Source organism: Heterocephalus glaber, unplaced genomic scaffold, assembly GCF_053883595.1.
Source record: "Heterocephalus glaber isolate CG9 unplaced genomic scaffold, H.glaber_assembly_v1.0 deba00001537, whole genome shotgun sequence".
Lineage (NCBI taxonomy): Eukaryota > Metazoa > Chordata > Mammalia > Rodentia > Bathyergidae > Heterocephalus > Heterocephalus glaber.
In genome coordinates, this window is record NW_028258332.1 from 1,015,770 (window position 1) to 1,037,574 (window position 21,805).

At 58.9% G+C, this 21,805-nt stretch overlaps 1 protein-coding gene across 1 annotated transcript in view; it reads left to right on the forward strand.

Moving 5' to 3' along the window:
- The window catches only part of Ndufs6 (NADH:ubiquinone oxidoreductase subunit S6), a 77,089-nt gene extending 56,064 nt beyond the window's left edge, over nt 1-21,025 (forward strand). The window contains exons 5-8 of the transcript XR_015442158.1: nt 11,944-12,056; nt 12,823-15,070; nt 16,367-17,985; nt 18,391-21,025. The gene's annotated coding sequence lies outside the window, so the exon portion shown is untranslated. The remainder of the gene's footprint in view (nt 1-11,943; nt 12,057-12,822; nt 15,071-16,366; nt 17,986-18,390) is intronic.
- The last annotated feature ends 780 nt before the right edge of the window (nt 21,026-21,805 follow it).

Below are 21,805 nucleotides of genomic sequence, written 5' to 3' on the forward strand. Positions count from 1 at the left end.
AGGTGCGAGAGCACCAGTCTTCACCATGGCCTTCCGAGGGCGGCCTCCAGCTTCTGGAGCAGATTCCCGGCTACTCTCCAGGGGGCTTCGGGCCTCAGTTGGGCTGGGGCTTCAGTCCTGGCCCTTGTGTTCTGTGGCTTCAGCTCCTGGCTGGGCAGCTCCTGGACCCTTCTTGCTGTACGGCCGTGGACTCTCCGCCCAGACCGTGGGCCGGACTAGTAACCCCGTGCATGATCAAAACCACGTTCTCCATGATTCTGTTCCCCAGAGAACCTGCCTGGTGCAGGGCCCACTCCCGTCAGTGGGCAGCCTAGTGTCTTTGTCACAAGTCGCACACCTGGAGGCAGGTGCCCTGGACCTGCCCGGACAGTGTTCGGGTGACCTGGGCTGGGCCTGCCTCGCTGGCTGGTCTCCTCCTCCCAAGGCTGACATCCAGTGAGGCTCTTTATTTTGAATTTGAAGCAAAGTTCCCTGGAACAAGCAGCTGTCGGGACAAATGCACGAGATCGATTTTATGGTCCTCAGAGCCGTTTCTCATCAGCACCTCACTGGAAAAATATTCTGGGCAGCGCCCGCCAGCCGTCACTGTAAACCGCAGCGTTGTCTCCACAGCTCCTCCATGGTTTAATCTGGCCCGGCTCTGGGACTGCAGGAAGATCAGCCAGCAGCATGGTCCCCGGACACTGAGGAGAGAGCGGAGATCTGGCCCCGCCGGAGCTGCCCGGGGAGCTGCCCCTCCGGGTGAGGGCCGTGGGCCTGGCGGTGTGCCTGAGTTCCTACTCATGGTCTCGACCACATCACCAGTACCTCTGCCAGCCACGCTGAGTCCTTGCTGGGAGCTGCAGTCCTGATGCCCGTTCCCCAAAGGCCTCGGGAAGGGAGGCCACATGCAGCCCTCGTCCCCAGCCCTGCCCAGGCAGCCCTGAGCATGGCGTTAGGACCCTGAGCATGGCTCTCACACAGCGAGTGACGGGTCTGTGCAGCCCCGAAGATGCCCAGAGTGTGGTACCTGCGGATCTGGTGTCTCCTGAAGGCCACAGCAGGCTCAGGCCTGAGGTCTTGTTCTTCCAAAGTCTCCTGGGATGGATCTGCTGGACCCTGGCAGCCAGGCTCGGCAGGGTTCAAGGGCTCCGTGTTGCTGGGGGTTCATGCCTGCCCTGGAGCCTGCAGTCTGGCATGGGGAAGAGGCCCAGTCTCGGCTGGCAGTTGCCTGTCCTGAGGTGGCTCAGCACATGGCCTGGCGACCTGGGGGTGCCCGGTGTGGAGGGGCATCCTTGGCACCCGTGGGTGCAACACTGGCTCTGTAGCATGCCGGGTGCCAGGCCGCTGGCTCCATCCCCCGGGTGGAACCCACCGTCTCCAGCATGGGGATGGCAGCACTGCGTGTCCCTCCCCTCAGCACTGTGTTGTCCCCATTCCTGAGGCTGGTGTGGCTCTGTGGCTTCCTCCCCGATGGCGCTTCTGCAGAGGGACGGGACGGTGCTGGCCTACTTGTGCCTGGCTTCCCCTCAGGCTGCAGGAGGTTGGCCACCCAAACATCCGAGGCAGCTGCCCGAAGTCAGCTCTGTGCAGACTCCCTCCTGGGCACCGGCAAAGAGCCCCTGAGAGCCAGCCAAGCCAACCGTCTGTGAGGTCACAAGGAATCAGAGCATAACATTTGTTACACAGCACCTGACTGACCGATACATTATGCATGAAGGTGATTAAAAGGGACAGAGCCTGGGGATCCCAGTCCCTGTCACACGGGAGTGTATGGGAGGTGTGGGTTGTGCCTGCTAGTAAAGAAACCCTAAATAAATAAATACAATGCAATTAGTGTGCTTGTGCCCGCCAGCAGAAGTCATGTTCTAGCTGCTCAGGCGACAGGATTGGAACAGCCTGACCAACCCCATTAGGAATTAGGTTCAGATGCCTGTGACAACAGACCTGGGTTGAGGTGGCTTACTCACGTTTCATTGCCAAGGCCTCCTCGTGTCCAAGATTTCTGTTGGAGTGCCAGCCATCTTGTTCACATTCCAGGCAGTGGGAATGTGAGGACACCCGCCTGCCCAGCTGTGCTGCCTCCTTCTGAGCACCTCGTATTTACGTTGATATGGCTTTTGCTCTTTATTCCTGTTGTGCACCTCCATTTATTCTCTGTGGGACCAGTGACTTCCTTCCTTCGGGTACCTGGTGATTATACTTCCTCGGATCTCCCTTCCAATGCCACGTTGTGTCACTTAGCACCATGGGGAACGCAGGCTGCAGCCCTTGTACACGTGGACACTGAGTTCTAAGACGGGCATTGTTGTCACTGGGAGCAGACTCCACTGGGCCGTGGCGGCGGGTGGAGGAGCCTCAGAGCTGATCTCCCAGGAGGGGGGAGGAAGTCTCTGGCTGTGCCGCCCTTCACACCCAGGGTGGCCCGGCCCAGCCCGGCCTTGCCCTCACTGGGCCCTGTCGTCTGCTAGGCAGCCACAGCCCTGCCTACAGCCTTGGTTCCCATGCCACAGGCAGTAATAGGGGACCGTCCTCCACTCCTGCCTTTCCTGCGCAGTCTCCCGTGGCCTGTCCCTCTGTCCCCAGCCAGTGTCTCTGCTGGTCACGGACAGCCAGGGTCACGGGCACGGGGCCTGGCTCAGGGGACATAGGGCTCGAAGCTGGCCTCGTGTTTGTGTCTCTGGAGCCCACACCCAGGGCAGGGACGGCGGCTGGGCCAGGCAGTGGAGGTGGCAGTGAGGGGCCCTGGCTTTAGTGTCTGGCAGGCCATGGAGCTTGCCTTTGACTCTAGCCTTGGGGGGGACACACGGGTGGCTGCTGCTCCCCCTGTGGAAGGTGCCAACCATGCAGAGCCCTGGTGAAAGAGCCCAGCAGGGATGTGGGGAGGAAGCCGGCAGGGGCCTGACACGCAGCTGCGGACACCAAGAAGGCCACCACCGTGTGGTTCCCAGCAGGTCTCTGCTGCCCTGCCCACTGTGGGGCAGGGGCTCTGGGCCTGATTCCCACAGGTGTGGCTTGAGATGGCCTCTGCCCGCTGCCCAGGTCCTCAGCGTTCAGCAGGAACCTGGATGCCCTGTGGCTGCTGCCCTTCCCTCTGCCCCTCGAGGATGCACCTTCGTTGGGAGGGGCCTGAGCGTTTGTCTCCTCCAAGCTCCTGTTGACAGTTGGTTGCCATGGGAACCAAACTAGGAGCTTGGGCCTGTAAAAGGAGATCTGGTCGGAGGGCTTTGCCTCATGAATGGCTTCCTGCTTTTAAACAGGAGACACAGAAAGACAGACAGACAAGCAGACAGACAGGCACTTGCCCTCGGTCCTCCATGTCCCACGGGGTGGTGAGGCCCCTGCTCCTCCTTCATCTCCGCTCCTGGCTCTGGAATCCTCAGCCAGTGTGGTTTCCCACTGTGCTGATCCACCCAGGGGGCACCGCCCTACCTCCCTCAGGGGTTCGGTCCCACAATCAAGGTCCCCTGCACCCCACCCTCGAGTGGGCCCAGGGCCCCTTTGAAGGCAGGAGTGAGGGGCAGACACAGAGGCAGGTGAGTGAGACTCAGTCCCCTGAGACACCAGGCACGGGGTCACATGCGGTTCTGAGCCCACACACCGGGCATCCCAGCAGAGGCCACACGGGAAGCTCTGGCCACCCCCTGCTGAGGTCCTGGGTCCCCACACCTCGCCCTTGCACCCTGGTGTCTGGCTCCCCAGGCGCTCCTCAGGGCTGGGCTGTGATTCGGATCTGGCCCTTGGCACACGGGATCCCACACGTCTGCTTCCATGTGTTCCGTGCCTGGGGACCGTGGTGGATCCGAGGGGCTGGTGGAAGCCTCTTCAGCACTCCCCCTGAGCCTCCCAGTGCCGACATCAGGGGCTGGGCCTCCTGAGCACAGGACAGACAGTGTCTCGGTGCAACTCAGTGTGGACGGCGCCTCGCGCACGGCACCGTAGGTTCTCAGACACACTCCCGCTGTAGCTGCAAACGTGTGTCTCCATGCTTATTTAGAACTGTTTATGGGATGCAGAGTGAAGCTGGGATCACAATGCAGCGGGAGCAACTGGGCAACGTGGCATCCCCGTCACCACACACTTTCTGGATGAAACCGCCCCTGCAGCCCTCGGCCTTGAGGCCCCTGGGCCACCCGGAGGCTGGCGGGAGGGGTGGGTGCAGGGAGCAAGGATGGCCACTGCAGCTGCAGATCGGTGTCCCAGTCATCCACGCCCTGGGACTGGCTTGAAATTGCCTCGCTGTGCAGTCCCTGAGGTGGGGCGGGGGCTGCAGAGGTGTCCCCAGCCCCCCACGATGGTGACGCCGCCAGGGCGGATTCTCTGACGCTCCCTGCACCCCAGCCTCCCAGAACTGGCCCCCAGGTCCTCCCTCCCTGGTCCCTTAGCTCCTGCAGCCCCCGCAGGGGACCTGGAGTCAAGCACAGGACCCACCCCTCAGCCCAGGACCATGCCAGCCCTGCTGCCCCGGCCGGCAGCCCTCAGGTCCTTGCACTGCCAGGTCTGGAGCAGTGGGGGTTTCCGGACGCCTTGGAGAGCATGGGGCAAACCTAGGCTGTGCGCCCGCCCTGCCCAGCCTTGCGACCAGCCTCCCGCACCCCATTCCTGGGTCCCCGCCCCTCTCCCTGCAGCTGCAGCTCCTGGGGTGCAGCTTGATTGCTCTCATCTGCAGGCCCCTCTCTGACCTCGCCTGAGTGTGCAAGGAGATTCGCTGGCAGCACAGGTTGATTCTAGGGAAAACAAAATAATAAACAATTAGACACTATTCACCATCCTACCACTGGGAGCAGAGCACGGGAGACTCTGGGTGTTTCTCTGCCTCTTGAGGTGTGACACTGCCAAGGCCACACCTGTGCCCCACGGAGCCTGCTCCTCCTTCGAGTCGGCTTCCAGGTGACCAGCTGCTCCCAGGGCCAGGGTCATGGTCTCATCCATGACAGCCACATAGGAAGCCCCAGGGCCCACTCATGGGCAGATGCACGGGGCTGTGCCTCAGAACTCCGTCCACTCCTGGGGTCTCTGAGGGGAGGCTGGCTCTCTGACTGCACCGCCTAAGGGACTTTCCCGGCCTGGTTCTGTGAAGCCTGTGGGGCGTGCTGTCCCCGCTATCCCAGGGCACTGGCTCTCGGCTTCTGGCAGCCTCCTGGCAGGCAGAGACCCCTCCTCTAGGTGCTGGCTGCAGAGCTGACAGGCTGCGAGAGGAAACCAGTGAGCCCCAGAAACACAAGCCAGCAGCACCGAGTCCAGAGGGTGTGGAGTGGGCTGTCTGGGCTCACCGCTGGGCAAGGGCTGTTGTGAGGGCTGTGTCTGGCGCCTGCCACAGGCTGTGGGCTGCCCTCCCTGCAGCACCTGGTGGGGAGCCCCATCCCAAGTGCCACTGGGTGCAGGGGCAGAGCAGGCAGCGTGGGGAGCAGTGCTTGGGGCTGCTGTGGTGAGTGTCATGCGTGGGGCTTAGACCACAGGACCCACCAGTCTCTCCAGCCGCCATGTGGTCGCTGTGCTCCAGCCTCTGCCTCCATCCCCTCATGGCTCCCAGTGCCTGTCCAGGCTCTCAGCCTCACTCTTTTGTGGACGCTCCTTGTGCTGAGACCCTTGCTGACGGGGTTCTCGGGTCCTGGGGTCATGGTGCGATGGGTCCGCTCGTCTATGACACAGCCACCCCAGCTGTTGGCCCTCCCCTTGGACCATCTCTGTGGGCGCTGTGGGCTTTGGCCTGCCATCATGGAGCTCCCAGACTCCTTCCATCACTCGTTCTTATTACTGTTAGGCCAAGCAATATGTGTGGTTATGTGACTCTTCATTTTTCCCGGAGTTAGTGTTTGCAAGGCTGTTTCACTGCTTGCTTTTCTAGGAAGTCAGCACCATGTCATGCACTCTTCACCTCATCTCTTGAACACCTGGGAACAGAGTTTCTAAACCCCCATGTGCATCACAGTCTAACAGTCTGTGTGCCCAGGACCCTCATCCTGGGGTGCAGGCAGCTGTGCCCCGTGCTCAGGCGGGACTGATCTGCCCCACAGTGGCTTCCTTCTTTGCTGGGTGGTGCACGGTGACAGTTCATCTTGACTGTCAACTTAACTGGCTGGAGGGACACCTGGGAGGTTAGCAAAGCCCACTCCTGGGTATGTCTGGGTAGGTCACGGGGTGTGTGGTGACCCTGGAGACTACACCTGGACCCTAGAGCCTTCCTCTCTTGCCCTCCACAATCCTCTCTGCTTCCTCTCCGCTTCCTCTCTGCCATGAACTGAGCAGCTCTGCTTCACCAAGCCCTCTCGCCATGACGTCCTGCCTTGGAGCCAGTGACCAAGGGCTAAACCCTCTGAAACCATGAGCCAGATAAACCCTTTCTCTTTTGGGCTGTGGGTGGAAGGGACTCTGTCCCAGCCATGGGAAAGTGAACTGAAACGCATGCTTCCTTTCTTCAGTAGTTGCATTTCTTTCTGTCTGCTTTGCCAAAGCATGTCTCAGGAGCCTCGGAAGAGAGCGTTTTGGGAGCCATTGTGCCGAGACCCCATGTGTCTGGGATGACCTCACGTTCCTGCTTGACTACAGCTTGGCTGGGTATGAAATTCGTGTGCAAACTATGGCTCCTTGGAACTGTTTTAAGAGTTTAATGAGGTATAATTTTTGTGCCTGCAGTTGTCAGGGTTTGGTTTGGTAAGTTCTAACAAACCTACACTTTTTTGCAAGTGTCCCCTCGCCAGCCAGCTTTAACTGCTCCCAGCCCCTCTTCCTCCCAGACCCCCTGAGGCCTCTTGCACTTCCCCACCCCACCTGCAGGGCCAGGGACTGCCACAGCGGTCGGCCTCACTTCCCACTCTGGGAGTGCCATGGAAATGGAATCATGCAAGGCACAGTCCCGGAGCTGTTTTCATGGCGAGTTGTGATTCTGTGGCCTCCCCGGCGGCTGGAGTGCCCATTGGGTCCTCTGTTTCACCTTTGCTGCTGCCAGCGATGGACACTTGGGTTGTTTCCAGCTTGGTCATGTGTGGAATTGTGTGGCCATGCATGTGGGAATCCTGGGGTGGACACAGAAGTGGCTTTCAAGCCCTCTTCCCTGTGTTTCTGAGTATTTGTTTCGTGGGAGTCCGGGGGTCTGTGGACTTGGCTGAGTTGTCCTGAGTCTGTGCCGTCCCAGGATGGGACATCAGTGTAAATGACAGTGCACAGTGTCTGTGAAATGGGAAGACCGGAGCCTGGCACCTCTGAGGACCAGCGCTGCACCCTGGCCTGACAAAGTGGAGGGAGGAAGGGAGCTGGGGGCTTCCTGCGGTGGCACTGGCTCGGTGTCCAGTCACACACAGGACTTCCGGACCTCAGATGCAGCTGATGAGGCCTATGGCCTCCTGCCCCTCTGGTGTCCATAGCAGAGTGGGCACAAGTCCTGGCCAGGGTGTCCTGGATGGTCAAGGCTGCTGCCTGCTGTGGGGAAAGGACCAGAAGCCAAGAGGCTGTGATGTCCCCACTAGCCCAGCCCTGCTTCCCGTGTGGAGGGTGTCCATAGTCCCTGGGTGTCACAGGACCTCGGGCCAGCAAGGGCCCCTGTGCCTCCAGCCAGCTGTGCCGTCAACACAAACTCCGAGTCTCTGTGCAGTGAGAAATCAATTGCAGGGGAGAAAAACAGGAAAATTTCTCTAAATGCCTCAAATCTCCTGGGCAGTGTTGTACAATGAAATGAATACATGAGCTACCCAGCAAATTCATCTTTCAATTTCTCAGGATTGTTTAGTAAGAATAAGGCTCTAATCAACTGGGATTTTAGAACTTTATCTGTTCAAATGAGCTGAAACTTCAGGTTTTCAGATCTTACAAGTATGAGCCAAAGAAACTCACAGTTTGCAACATCATTTTCAAAATAATTTTATCATCATGGATTCCAAAACATGTATGTGTAGCATAATTCATAGGGAAATATTTCTTTATTCCAAAATTTTGTGTTTTCCAACAAATAAATCTATCGCCACATGCTTTGCTCTCCTGGTAGATGACAAATTAAGCAGTGGGCACTTTTAGGATGAGCAGAATTTGCACATAATTTTCCATCAGCATGAAAAGTCTCAAGTAACTAATTTTAGGTCAGTTACCTATTTTTGTGTGTTCAAGAGTGATATCAGAACAACTTCTGGAGCCTGTGTATTCTCACACCAGTGCCAGCCTCACATGCGTCTTACGGGAGCCCAGCAGGCTGAGGGACAGGTGTACACAGCCAGCATCCCCCTGTTCCTCAGGCCTGGGAGCCTGGTCCTGGAGGACCCTGAGCTCCTGGACTCCCAGAGCCAGCTTGTGAGGTGCAGCAGTGCTCTTCATAGACCCTCCGTGTTACAGGACTGAACAAATTTTAGCTGCTGGGTTTTCCAAAGTTCATGAGAAACCTTGCCTTATTTTTCAGTTTTGCTTAATCACTGGGAGCTCAAATCTCAGAAAACAGATGGATTCAGTTAATAAATTTTAAAGATCTACAGTTTAGGGCATAAAACCTGAAACGGACTTGGAACTGGCCTAGGGTTTTGGATCATCACCATTCTGCCTCCTCTGTAAGGGCTTTTCCGTTCTCCCTGCAGTGAGCCACCCCCAGGGGCCACACGTGCTGGCTGTCACCAAGGCATGCTGGGACGAGGGGTGACCGCTCTGCTCTGGGACAAGGCCACCCACCATTGTCTCGTCTGATCTTTGCATCGGTCACCCACTCTTCCCAGCTTCCTGGAGGGTGGAGGAGCAGAGCTCCCTTTCCTTAGGGAAGAGAGTCTGGGCCAATAAGACCCTTCTGCCACTCACTGCTATGCTGACCTGGCTCAGGGCCACGGCTGCACCAGGCTTTGTGGCCAGGAGCCTGGGTGCCCAGGGTGATGGTACCCACTTCTGGGATGGCTTCTTCACACACAGGGGTCCAGTGGCTGCTGTGGATGTCCGGCCGGGGCTGCCCTTTGCCCAGCCCCAGACAATCTACTCCTTGTTCCTGTGGCCCTCACCAGCCTTTGGAGGCCCTTCCAGCTTCTGCCCAACCAGAGCCAGCTCCTGTCAGCCCCGATGGCAAACCCCGAGCTGCACCCGGTCCTGAGGCCTGGGAGCTCAGAGGGCCGAGCCATGCGCCTTCCACAGATCTGGGCCTGGGGCTGCCTTCCTCTGCTTTCTGGCACTGGCCAGGGAGGCTGGAGGTGACCTCTGCCCTCTCTGTGCATCCACAGACCTCTTCCCCACCGGGGTTGGGCCTCCCCACGGTGGCCTGGGCTCCAAGAGTGAGGCCCAGACAGCAGAGGTGGACGCACGGCCTCGTCCCGTAAGGCCGGGTCTGAAGCTCGCAGCAGCGCTACCGCAGACAGGGTGGGCAGACCCCGGGGCGGGAGGCAGACCCCACTGCGACGTCACTGCAGACCTCCAGGACAGGCTGCAGGGCGACAGTGTGCCCGCTGTGACTAAGTAGAGATACAATGAGCTGATGGTGATGATCACAGTCCCTGGACTCTGAGGACGTCGTTAGTGCCCCAAGCCCTCACCCTGGTATGGGTCTCAGTCACGTCCTTGTTGCTGAGACAAACACTTGAGGCTCGCAACTTAAAGGAAGAGGGGGTTTATTTTGGCTCACAGTTTCAGAAACTTTAGTCCCTGTTGGGCATAAACAGATTTATGGAAGGACCTAGAGGAAGAGAGCTGTTTGTATCATGGGGGACCGGAAGCAGAGAGAAGGGAGGAGCAGGGGCGGGAGATGGACCCTTCCAGCCCCGCCCCAGGGACCCACCTCCCCCCCCAGGCCCCGCCCCAGGCCCCGCCTCCGGACACAAGTTTGCTGTAGCAAACCTCGCCAAGGGCAAGCCCTGCCTGTGAGCGGTGAGGCCCTGGGCTGTCTAGAGTAAACGCAGCAGTGTGGTGCAGCTCGAATGCCTGTGGGCTTGGAGAGCGGCAGGGACGAAGCGGGGAGTGCTGCACAGTGATGCGGAGTGGGCACTTCCTCGTTGCTTGGAAACTGGTTGACATCAGCGCCTGTCTGTTGTTGGTCCCCTTCGCCCCGGTTCTGACGGGACTGTCCTGTTGCGTGGCTCGTGCACTCTGGTCACCGACCGGAAGGCCTCCTGCTTTAGTGCAGGGTGGTCTTTGCCCAGCAGGACCCGCTTGCAGGCTCCTTGCACCATCTACCCTTTGCTTGATTTCCTATAAAGCTCTCCTGCCCGTCTTCTCTGGCCAGGCTCTCCTGGGTCTCCTCCGTCCCGTGCTGGCACGGGAGTGGTGTGATGCGAGTGAGGGGCCCCGTGGTGATTCCGGCCTCCCGTCCTGGCCTTCGCAGGCCCCTCGAGAAGGTGGGTGCCTCCTCTGTCCCCCGTCGGCTGCGATGGCGGCAAGCGGACGAGGAGCTCGAGGCAGGAAGCTCAGAGTGGAGCACTTGCAAACGCGGCCCCGTTAGGCCTGCAGGTCTCCCTGCAGACCCCGGCAGCCTGCTGGACACCGTCGGGCCCCTTCTCGGTCACACTGGCTGCCCGAGGACAAGCCCTGAGGGCCTTTGGGCCGCCCTGTGGAAAATGGGTGGGCTACTCAGGCCAAATGGCAACTCAGCAGCCGAGCGTGTGTGCAGGCAACGGGCACAGGCCTGGAATGCTCATGGGGCCCTCGGGGCTGACAGGAGCCCCAGGGGCTGGGAGAGAGGCCCCTGCCCGGCACCAGGGGCCCCTTCTCCTCCAGCTGCAGGACAAGGCCCGGGCGCGTCCCGCACCCCAGGATCAGAGCCCCGGTCACCTCGCTTTCTTGTTGGGCAGATCTGCAGCCGGCTGACAGCGCCGGAGCACCGCTGTGAGGAGGAACATGCTGATAAGCAGAGCGCGGTGGGCATGGGGCTCCGCCAGTGTCACCGTGGGCACGTGACAAGGAGCCCTTGATGAGAATGTGGGGCGCAGGCTGAGCCCGCAGTGGCTGGGACAGTGTGGGTTACGGGTGTGGGCAGCAGACACGCTCGCCCTGCAGTCACAGGTGAGCACCTCCGGCCTGAAGACTTAATAACGGCCCCTCCCGCATCCTCCAAAGCCGGCCCCTTAGCAGAGTGTCTCACTGCAGCTCCAGGTCCCCAGGCCTCATGCGTGTCCACCCGCCCCGTCCCGTGCCAGCTGGGGACCCCTGCCGCAGCTGCAGGCGGCCCAGGTGGGCGAGCTGGCGGGCAGGGACTTTCCCAGCACCCCTGTCCCAGGCTGCCTCTGCATGCCTGCCTCATTCCTCACCAGCACCTGGTGCCGCCCGAGGCAGCCGGATCACAGGCCCGGCTCCTGCTGCTCATCTGTCATCGCCCTTCTTGCGAGCCTCATCCCGCCGTGCACACCGTGGCTTCCAGGTTCGGAGGGATGCGCCGCTCTGCCCTCTGCCTGGCTCTGCAGATTCAGGAGGCCCAGTGCACTTACAGTCCAGGAGAAATAAAAGAAGGAGGCGGGGAATTCTTCCCCAGCCTCTCCCTTGGAGTGGCCCTGGCCCCAACCCGAGACAACCCCGTTCCCACCTGGCACTCGGTCTCTCAACCTGGGGCGATGACCAGGATCATGGAGAGGAGCTGCTTGTGCCTGTGGCTCCTGAAGGACTGTATGTCCCAGCCAATAGTCTGCAGCCCGAGCAGGCTTTTTCTTTGCACCAGAAGAAGGCATCTTCAGGGTGGCCTTTGAGAAAACAGCAGTGACTGATCCCTTCTGTGCAACAACATGAACCCTCAGGAGCACGGAGTTCCAGTCTCAGTTATACGGCCGTCCAGACACAGCTTTGATTTGCTGGAGACTTGAGGCTCAAAGAGCCCTTACTTTGCTGCAGTTTGTGTGGCAATTCTGGCTCTTCTTGGCTTTTTTTTGTATGAGATTTGACCTGAGCCAAGCCTGGTGTTGCACACCTGTAATCCAAGCTACTCAGGTCGCGGAGGCAGGAGGATCACAAGTTTGAGGTCAGCCTGGGCAACACTGTGGGATGTGGTCTTAAAAAATAAAATAGAGGTTTCTTCCCGTTCAGGCACATGGTGCAGGCTGTGAAGACCCCGTGAGGCCACATTTGCTCAGTCGCTGCCAGATTCTAGCAGCCAAGTGCTCAGCGAAGCTGGCTGTGTCTCCCAGGCATCTCTGCTCGTGAGTCCGGGACCTTTTCTGTGTCTTCAGGCTGATTTGCAGGTGCTCAGTGTTGAGCGCAGCTTGGTCCGATGAGGCTTTGTAAGGCAGGTGTGCTTCAGGTGGCACAGGATGTCCTGAGGAGGAAGGGCCCCCTGAGAGCTAAGCGCCCCGGGTCTGGGCTCTGACGTGTCTGAGGTTTTGCCTCTCCCCAGCTCACTGTAGACCTGAGGTGCAGTGACTTCTGTGCACGTGGCTGAAAGTCCACTCCAGGGAGGCCCCCGGGAAGGGGCTGCTGGTGCATCCTAGGAGGCAGCGCCTGCCCGGAGCTGGGGGCCTGGTGTCTGTGCTCCTCAGCACACAATCGTGTACAAGAAAGGAATGTGTCAGCTGCTTCCCGATGGGATTGATACGAGCAGGTCCAGACCTTGGACTCTGAGGGCCTCCAGCATGGCTTCTGTGTCCTGCTCTGGGGTCTCCAGCAGATAACAGCTGGAAAATGTTATTTAAACTGGCTGTTAGCCTGCTTAGCCTAATGCTTGGGAAACACTGGTGACTGAATTGAATGATTTTTATTGATTTTATATAGTGTGTCCTTGGAAAAATATTGTGAGAATCTGGGTTAAAGTTTTCAAAATGGGCTCCTTGCTACTTCCTGTGGGAGGGAAATCACTTCTGGTTTCCCTATTTTCACACAAAAGTAGATTCTTGAGGTCTCTTCAGTGAAGAAATAAAATACTATTGAGTAAGCATATTGTACAGACCTTGTGTTGGTCTGTTTTTTCAGGATAATACTCGGGTTTACCTACGCACGCGCTAAAGACTTGACCCGTAAGTCTCTTGAAGTGCAGGTGATTCTGAAGGCTCCCGGGGCCAGAGTGCCTGTGCAGGTTATGTTTCTACCATGTGTTCAAGCACCTTCTCCTTCCACCAGCAAGCTTTTCCCGGGAACGGGCTGAGCATCGGGTACAGGCGAGAAGGTAAGTGGTGTGCATCCCCAGAGGCCATGGGGACCTGGCAGACCAGGCGGGCTTGCACTGGAGGCGGGAGATCGGGGTCCAGCCCGGCAGGGCTAGGCGTGGAGCAGGTCCAAGACCGGGGCTCGCCAGCCTGGCCCTGACGGTGGCTCCTCTGGGCATGACTGGATAGCATTCAGAAATCGGAGGATCTTCCTTCTCCACACCCCAGTCTCCAGGGCTGGAGAACAGGCCAGCGTGTTTTAGGCCTTGCTCCCTCTGTCCGAGCCCTGCCTTCTGTGCCCCCAGAGTAGGCTCGAGTCATTCTGGCTGTCTGCTCCTTTATCTTATTTATTTATTTTGGTACTGGGGATCGAACTCTGGTCCTTCTGCTTGCGAGACAGGTGGCGGAAGCACTGAGCTAAATCCCTGGCCCTGTCTGTTCCTTTATTTAAACTGCCGTTAGCAGCATATTTTCCATGGTGCTTCCTCCTTCAGGTGTCCTGTGGGCTGGTGCAGGGTTGATTCCTTGAGCCGTGTCCTCCCCTCTTACACTGCAAAGTGTGACTGGAGCTGACCCTGCCCTCGAGCCCCCCATGTGCCTCAGCCACCTCCAGGATGTGGCTTAGCCCACTGCCCGGTGCTCACAGCTTTGGTAGCACAAACGTGTTCTCACGCACCTTCAACACCCGTGGGCACACAGAGGCGCTGCTTCCTTCCCACCCCCACCCCCAGAGATTTCTGTGCATACCAATGTCCTCTCCCTCCAAAGATTCCGGATTCTTCTGCCACCAGCGTCCTTCCCTCCTTGTGCCCCCTGCCCCGTGTGCCTTGGTCCCCTGGACAGTGGCACACGAGGCTCAGACCCACGAGGCCCTCGGTCCCTGTTGGAATAGGCTTCCTCTGTCCAGGCAGTGGGCAGCTGGCTTTCCTTTCTTTCTTCACACGGAAGCAGGTGGACATAACTTTGCTCTCCTAACTTCTTGATGTGCTAGGGGATGATGGGGCCACTGCGTGCTGGGCTGGGGAGGGGCGCAGATGTCACGGAGCCAAGGTGGATGTCAGGAGCAAGGGCAGCGGGAGGCCTCGCACCCCAGGCAGTGCAGGGTAGATCCTTCCTAGGGACCCTAAAAATAGTGTGAAGCAGCCTAGCTCCTCTGTCCTGCTTACTATTGCTTTTGTTACTTACTATTGCATGACCAAGCTCCTGCAGAGATGTCAGGAGCTCCCGCCCCTCCTGCTTTGCATCTCTCCATGGCTTCTGGCAGCTGGGCTTGGCGAGGGGCTCATCAGGACGGAAGAGAGGCATCATGGATGATTGCTTTATGATTCGCAAGTGCGGGCAGTCCATGTAGATCTCAGGAACATGCCAAGGACGCCGAGCGGCGCATACCAATGTCCCCTGTGAGTGACAGCCCACTGCGAGGCGTTCCACCGGCTGGAAGAGTGCTTTGCACGGGTCGCCCCACTGCTCTGGGCAAGACGCAGAGTGCAGGCGTGGAGCTGGAGTGAGCCAATGACGTTGTTCCAGGGGTCTTCTCTGATCAGTCTAGCCCTGGCCGCATCCGAGGGTTCCCAGGACAGCTGGGTGGGGGTCTCTGACGGGGCGGGAGGAGGTGGGCGGTGGGGTCCCACAGAGCCCCGAGCCAGTGATTCCAGAAACCGCTGTGACACCTGCTAGGAACCTCGGGGGCACAGGCAGGTTTGTAGTAATCACACCCTTCACCTCTTTAAGGTCTGGGGAGCATTGCAGTGGCCCGGCTGGGACACACGCTCGACTGCTGCCGCACTCTACCTCACAGTCAGTCAGCATCCAGCTGCAGATGGAGAGGCTGGTGGCCCTCAGCACCGGCCTTTGTGACTGAGCAAGGGGGTGAAGTTAACTCAATGCCCGCCCCAGTGTGTTTCAGCAAGGCAAGGGAGTCTGGAGAGAAATGCGAGCCTACGCCTGGGTCCGAAGGAAGTCCGGGAGGGGCTGCCAAGGCGATGGCGGAACATTTGAGAGCCGAGAACGCACTTGCAGCACGCTTTGGGACACCGGCTCTCAGACAGACGCCTGCTGAGAGACCGCACTGCAAGGTAGAAATGAGCCCTGCACGTAGGACCGTCACTCCTGGCTTTATTAGACGCTCGTTCACGTCAGGGCAGCGCAAGCACTCTGTCCGTCTGTGGTCTGCTTGCACCCTCTGTCAGGCGTTCCTGCGCAGCTGGCACCTGCACCCCGGGCAAGCGCAGCTCAGCTTCCAGGCCTGTGCACAGGAGTCTTTTTCCTGGCACTTCCTGCCCATCTGTCACCCACCATTGCTATTGTCTGTCTGCCTGCCATCTACCTATCGTCCACCTATCGCCTCTTTCTGTCTGTCCTGCACTTGCCATCTATTATTTCTTATCTACCTATCATCTCCCTACCTATCGTCATTATCTGCGTGTTACGTATCATCTCCCCATTGTCATTATCTATTATCCATCCCTCGACTCATTGACTCATCGTCTCTGTGTTGTTTATTGTCTATATGCGTCTATCTCTCTACCCATCCCCATCCGTGCATCTGTCCGTGCTCACTAGAAAAACAGATTTCACGGAAGATATGTAAATATATAAGGGTGTAGAAGGCAGCCTTACAGAGTCGGGTGTGGAGGGTGCAGAGGGTCGGTCTGCGGGCGCGCTGAGACCCAAGGACCCAGGCGAAGGCCTGGAGCTCCGTGCAGAGTCCCGTGTGGGTTGGCATGACGAGGCTGAAGGCTCTGCTCCGGGAGCCGGGAGCCGGGAGACGACGTCCAAGGTGAAGACGCCCGGAGCTCCTCCGAGGACGGGAGCAGCCGTCCTTCTTTGCCTTTATTCCATTCAGGCGACAAGCCTACCCAGGCTGTGTCTTCTGCCTTCAGTCAGTCCCCTCAGCCACACTCAGAACTGGGGCCATCCAATTTAGTTGGGTGTTTCTTGCTTGAGTTGACACAATCAGTTAACATCACAGCCCACACCTACCTATTGTCTGTCATCTTCCGTCCCTCCGTCCCTCCGTCCCTCCGTCGTCTACCTGTTTTACACATCCACCTCTCCATCCACCCACCATCTGTCTGGCGCCTGTTACCTTCCTGTCCACCTGCCCACCACCCAGCTCTCATCCGTCTGCCTGTCCCTTGCCTGTCCAGCCCCGAGGGTCCCTGAGACCTGATTTCTGTCCCCGCGTGCCACACCCTCCCATCCCTGCTGGCCCATGCTGCTCCTTCTGAGTTCTGAACTCGCACCACCGCAGGTGTTTCGTGACTCATTTTCCCCCCAGCCAGATTTAAGCAGATGCCACTAAAGTACACCGTGCATGTGAGCGGTGAGCACAGCACACTGTGAGCAGTTTCCCTTCGCTGTCTCTGCAGGGGTCTCTCCGCCCCGGAGTCTGACAGTGCCTGCTTGGCGGACCCTGAGCTTCCTGTGGGGGACGTGCACCCGGTGGTCCTTCCTGTCTGGCTTCTCCCGCCACTCGAAGAGCAGCATTAAAGAAGCCCGCCTTGCTGGTGCAGACTTCTGCATCCCGTGGTGCTCAGTTCCAGATGTGCTACACCACTTTCTCTTCGTGCTGGAGGGACGTGGGGTGCTCCCGGCTGGGGAAAGGATGGGGACGACTTTGTGAGCTTTATTTTTCAATATAGGGGATGGGACCCAAGGCCTTCACACACATCCTAATCTTTTAAAAGTTTTTATTTTGAGGCAAGGCCTAAGTCACCCCATTGCCCAGGGTGGGCTCCAACTTGGTATTCTCCTGTCTCACCCTCCCTGAGTGCCATGATCACAGGTGTGCACCACCACAAGGCTTGGAATTGCTTTTTGCTTGAGGTGAGAAGAATCTCTGGGTCCGCAGCTGTCCCTGTGGCTGTCAGATGTGCGCTGCTACGGGCACCGCAGGCTGTGGAGTAAGAGAGTCCATGAGCGTGTGACCTGGCTCTGCCTGGGCCGCTCTGCTACCCGGTCCCCATCACCGCCCTTGGCCCGAGTTCCTGCACCCAGGGGTCTGACCGCACTTGCTGCTCAGTTTGTGGTGGCCACTTGCTGCCCTGCGCACTTGTGCAGAAAAGCGAGTCGGTGTCCGCTGCACACGAGTCCCCAAGTTTCACAGAGGACCATTCGTCTACAGCACGTGATTAGCGAGCAGCGAGGCTGGGGGCGAGGACCCCGGAGGCTTGCAGCGCTGTGGCCACGCTGGGCTGCTCTCCCACTCAGCCCAGGGCCCCTTCACGCGGGGGGCGGGGTGACGCAGGGTGGCCACGGGCGGTGGTCGAGTACCCTCGAATGGAGCAGTGAGCTCATGGCCTGGAGATGGCAGCCGAGGAGGTGAGCTCTGTGACGTGAGCAGCCCTGAGGGCTGAGCGCTCCGCAGGGTCAGGGCCTCACGCAGGGCGCAGGGCACAGGGCGCAGGGCGCAGGGAGCTGTGTGTGACCCAGGAAGCCTCAGGCACATCGGCCACACCTGCTGAGAGCCGCCCAGGACCTGAGAAGAGTGTGGATCACAGCAGCCAGGGTGAGATGGTGCTGCCAGGTGAGGGGCTCACACTCGATGTCCATGCCCTCTGTGGACTTCTCTGCTGGAGCTTTGGTCCTTGGGGTGCAGGTGGGGCGTGGAGACAGTGTGTTCCCCTGCAGCTCCTCCCCTGCTCGGCAGAGCCCGGGCCCTCCATGGTCCCTGCACTGCTCACCCTTCGGAGCCCTCAGGGCTTAATGGACCCCATGTCCCCTTCTCCCACGTTGCGGACTCAGGACACTGCCACCCTGGGTTGGCTGACGGCTGGAGACCAAGTCCCTGGTGGAGGGCACAGCTGCATAGGCCCCCTTGCACCCAGAAGGACCGACCAGCCCGGCCGCCTGAGGCTCCCGTCATCCGCAGGAACCTGAGCCTCACCCAGGGCCCAGGCCACCTCCTCGGTGCCTGGGCACAGCGGCCTTCTGTGAAGCACACGTGGCCCTGTCCTCCGGGCTTTACCACAGCCACATCTCTGTTGTGGTAAGCAGAGGCCCCGGGAACACAGCAGCCACTGTCTCAAAGGTCAGGACTGCCACTCGCTGTACTTCATGCGATGCCCCTGGAGGCTCAGTGGGAATTTCCCCAAGGTCCTCGGAGGTGCAGTCTGTCCATCCAGACGGCCCAGCCACTGCCCCTCCACTGGGCCCCGGTGGAAAGGATGAGAGGCTCACACAGCGTGGTGTGTGTTTGGGGCCCTCCCGGTGTGGGCCCCAGCGGCCCTTCTTCCAGCTGGGTGCTGAGCCTGGTGTCCACCCTGTGCCTGGGCCACACGGAGGTGGCAGATGGGGTCCACAGTGCTGGGTAGGGCTCCCAGGAGGCGCAGAGTCAAGGGGGAATGCGCGTGCACAGACACGATCATGCGTGGGTGACTAGGCTGGCTCACAGGATGGAGGGGAGAGTCCACGTGGCCATCTGCAGCTGGACACTGAGGACACTGCAGCTGCCCAGCCACGAAGCCGCAACCACAGAATGAGAGATGAGGCCCAGAGCCCCCTGGAGAGTCGCCGCTCCGAGGCCACCCGGAAGGCTGAGGATGCTGGGGTCTGAAGGCCACGGGCAATGGCGGCTGCAGTGACAAATCTGTAAGTGGCAGGCGGTTCCCAAACATGTGACTTCCTCCTCCTTCCCTTTCAGTCCACCTGGGCCACGAGCCCTCTGGACTCGCACACCCACAAGCACTGCGGGGCTTCCAGCCCGTTGTCTCTGACAGTGCCCACAGACAGGCCCGTGGTGCGCTTTGCCAGCCCACAGTCATTTATTTCTCCACTCTGTCAGGTGACGAACCCCACGTGGCCTGCAGCGGCCCGGTGAGGGAGGTGGCTGGGTCTGTGTCCATCCTCGGCTCATCACTAGGCGGAGGGGGAGGCCCGACCCAGGCAGGGTGCCAGGCTCCTGGCTCTGCCTGTCCCCACCCCAGGCCCCACTGAGAGACCTACCTCCAGCCCAGGGTTCTTGTCTTCAGCAGCTAACACGGCCTAGGCTGGCTGTCCATGGCCCAGAGGTTGAAAGTGGTTTTCACGCCTTTAAACGTGAAAAGAAAAAGCAGGAAACAATGTATGCAGAGGTCATGCAATTTGCTCTTCATTGTTTTTAAATGAATTGATCGCTTCATGTTTTCCCCCGGTTTTAATGTAGTAGCAGAAAGTAGCTAAGCCCACCCACCAGAGCTCTGATGGGCTTTGGGGGCTGTGGTTCCTGCGGGGAGTCCTGGGCCGGCGGCCTCCCACCCTCCACCCACAGCGCCCTCACCCGTGGATCACGGTGCACGGTTCCTCCACGAGTGCTCAGCGTCTTGGTCAGGAGCCTGGGCTCTGGCCCTGTGGCCCACCCTGTGCTCCTCTGGGCCCCGCTGTGCCCTGAGGGGTGGGCGGGGCTGATGGCTGCTGCCCCAGTCCCGAGCTCTCCCACCCCCAGCGAAGAAAAAGCAGGCATTGTCTGCATCTCTATTTACAGGATTGGGGCTTATTGTCACTCACCACTGGCAAACGTGTCATTAAATTTCTCTTAATCCCTGTGTGCCGCCCTTGGGACTGCGGGCCGGAGGGTGTCCCTGTCCGGCTTTGCCTCGTTGTCCACCGACCTGCAAGCCATGAACCACACACGCAGAGTCCTGGCTCCTGGGCATCATTTCTGACTCCCTGCACCCAGTCACTGACCCCTGGTGGAGCACAGGGGACACGCAGGGCCTCAGGGGGCCTGGAAGCCCGTGCCTATGGCATCAGAGCCCCGCCGCCTGCCCCTTGTCCCTGCCCCTTGTCCCTGCTGAGATGGCGCTGGCTGCTGGGGTTTGTGGACACCTTCTGTCATCACACACGCACTTGTGTGGTGGCTGCACAGTCACAGCGTCTGTGAGCCTCGGACAGTTATCTTTGATGCCGGCTCCAGCTTTGTCCCCTGTGTGTGCTGGGCTCAACGTGAGAAACAGTTCTTGTCCCGGCCGAGTGACTCTGACTGTCATGCTCTGAGCTGTCTCTGCGGTCCTGTGTGTGACTCCCTGACTGCGAGCTGGCAGGGTGAGGGTGGTGAGCCTGCCAGGGGGCCCTCTGCCCCAGAGCCTGGTCCTGGGCAAGCCCTCTGCCAGGGGCCTCGCAGCTTCAGTCAGGGACCGTGAGCGCCGGCAGCAGTGGGTGCTGAGCCTGCCCGGCAGGAGGACCATGCCCAGGGCTTCCACCGAGACATCCTCACCTCTTTTCCTGCCCACCTGCTCCCCTCCACCTGGCTCGGAGCACTGGCTCAGTGTCCTTGTCCCAGGTCTGCCTTCGGACCAGGCTGCCTCCAATCCACAACCATCTCATTCCCACCAGCCGTGTCCAACCTGCGGCCCACGGCCACTTCTTTTTAATGTTATAAAAAATAAAAATTTTGTTACTTATATACATGGACTTTATTATACATTCCTTCTGTGGTCAACTTGTAAGCCCAGCTGAACTGAATCAGCGTGGTCTGGGTGTGGAGGACCCACCTGAGGATTGTTGCCAATAGCCATAAAGAGAACTGGAGGGGAAGTTCGTGGGCTGTTGATTTTCTATAAGAAGCTTCCTGTGGATGGTTTTCCTGATGCGAACTTGGCTGTTCTTGTCCTCGTCGGAGCTCGGGGCCTCGCTGTTGCTGGGAATGGCTGCTGTTCTAGTCAGGGGAGCTCCAATCTTCACTGTGAACATTGCTTCCTGGGCTCCAGTGTAGATCCCTCAGCCTGGTGGCACAAATCCTTCACCCCACCGGCACCGGCTTCCTGGCTTCCACCACTGGCCTTTGGGCCTTCCAGGTGCAGATCCTCCATACAGACAAGCATGAGACATTGCTGTGGGCTCCAGGCCACTGGCTGGGGTCATGGATGACATTGCCTTGGACTCTAGGCCTTCAGCTGGACTTGTGTGGGACACTGCTGTGGGACCCAGGCCCTCGGATGGATTCTTTGGGTCTAGTGTGTGGCTAGATCTCTTACACTTCTCTGCATTTGACTTTTTTGGGTGACTATTGTAAAATAATCCTATAAATTATGTTCCCTGTAGTAAATCTATTTTCCTTGCTGAGACCTCGACTACAGTGCCCCCCATTCAGTGTGGTCCAGACAAGCAGGAAATTTTCACACCCACGCCAAGTGTGCCCACACACCAGGGTCCCGGGTTCACACACCCACACCAAATGTGCCCACACACCAGGGTCCCATAACAATCTAGGATGTGCCCATCACCCGCCACTCCCTTTGCATTCCAGGCCCGAAGGCCCAGGCTAGGCTCCACTCTGTGAGGGTCCCTTCTTTTCCTTTAAAAATTCAACAAAGTTAAATGAAAAATATAAAAGGAAGTAACCCCATTAATCAGGAAATTTTCCAGATACGTATTGATTTTACCTTTAAAATAAGGTTGCACAAGAGCATTTCACCCTAATGTCCCTGCCGTGGATGAAGAGGGATGGCCAGTCACCTGCACACGGCTGTCAGAGACTAGGTGCAGAAGCATGCAGGTATCTCCCCACTATTTTAGGGTTGATTTGGCTCTTGACTGCACTGGGTTGAATTAATGTTACTGAAGTTGCTTTCACCTGTTTCGTTTTAAGCATAGCCATGGAAAATGCAATAATGTTGTGTAAGTCACTGGTCTGTTTCTTTTGGACAGCACCAGCCTACAGGACAAGGAGGAGTTTGGGTTGGCAGGAAGGAGGCCAGGCGAGCACAGCTGAGGAGCTGCAGCCAACCCTACGCTTGGCTCTGCGGGTCCCAGGTTGCTGGCTGGAGTCTGCCTTCCCATGCTGGACCCTGGCTGTGAGCGGAGTCCGGGTTCGTGAGCCAGGGCCATGT